This window comes from Bison bison, unplaced genomic scaffold (assembly GCF_000754665.1).
Source record: "Bison bison bison isolate TAMUID 2011002044 unplaced genomic scaffold, Bison_UMD1.0 scf7180017864473, whole genome shotgun sequence".
In the NCBI taxonomy this organism is placed as follows: domain Eukaryota; kingdom Metazoa; phylum Chordata; class Mammalia; order Artiodactyla; family Bovidae; genus Bison; species Bison bison.
The window spans coordinates 17,151,573-17,151,945 of record NW_011495034.1 but is presented as its reverse complement, the minus strand read 5'-3'; the positions used below and the strand labels follow the sequence as shown (position 1 = coordinate 17,151,945).

Below are 373 nucleotides of genomic sequence, written 5' to 3'. Positions count from 1 at the left end.
CTGCAGCCCACCAGGCTCCTCCGTCCATGGGATTTTCCAGGCAAGAGTACTGGAGTGGGGTGCCATTGCCTTCTCCTTATGGCTCATTAGATGTATATTAAAAAAATATATAGAATATGTAAATAGCATTTACTGTGAGCCAGGCACTGTCCCAGAGTCTTTGCTTTCCTTATCACAACCCTCAAAGATAGGTGCTATTATTATTCCCATTTTACAGATGAGGAAAGCGAGGCACCAGAAGTTAAGTATCTTACAAGGTCATACAAAGCTGCTGCTTTGCTGCTAAGTCGCTTCAGTCGTGTCTGACCCTGTGCGACCCCATAGACGGCAGCCCACCAGGCTCCCCCATCCCTGGGATTCTCCAGGCAAGAAC

General features: G+C 47.7%; 1 protein-coding gene across 2 annotated transcripts in view; it reads left to right on the top strand.

Moving 5' to 3' along the window:
* Nucleotides 1-373, top strand: part of CCDC113 (coiled-coil domain containing 113) — a 33,955-nt gene that overhangs the window by 3,967 nt on the left and 29,615 nt on the right. The window lies entirely within an intron of this gene.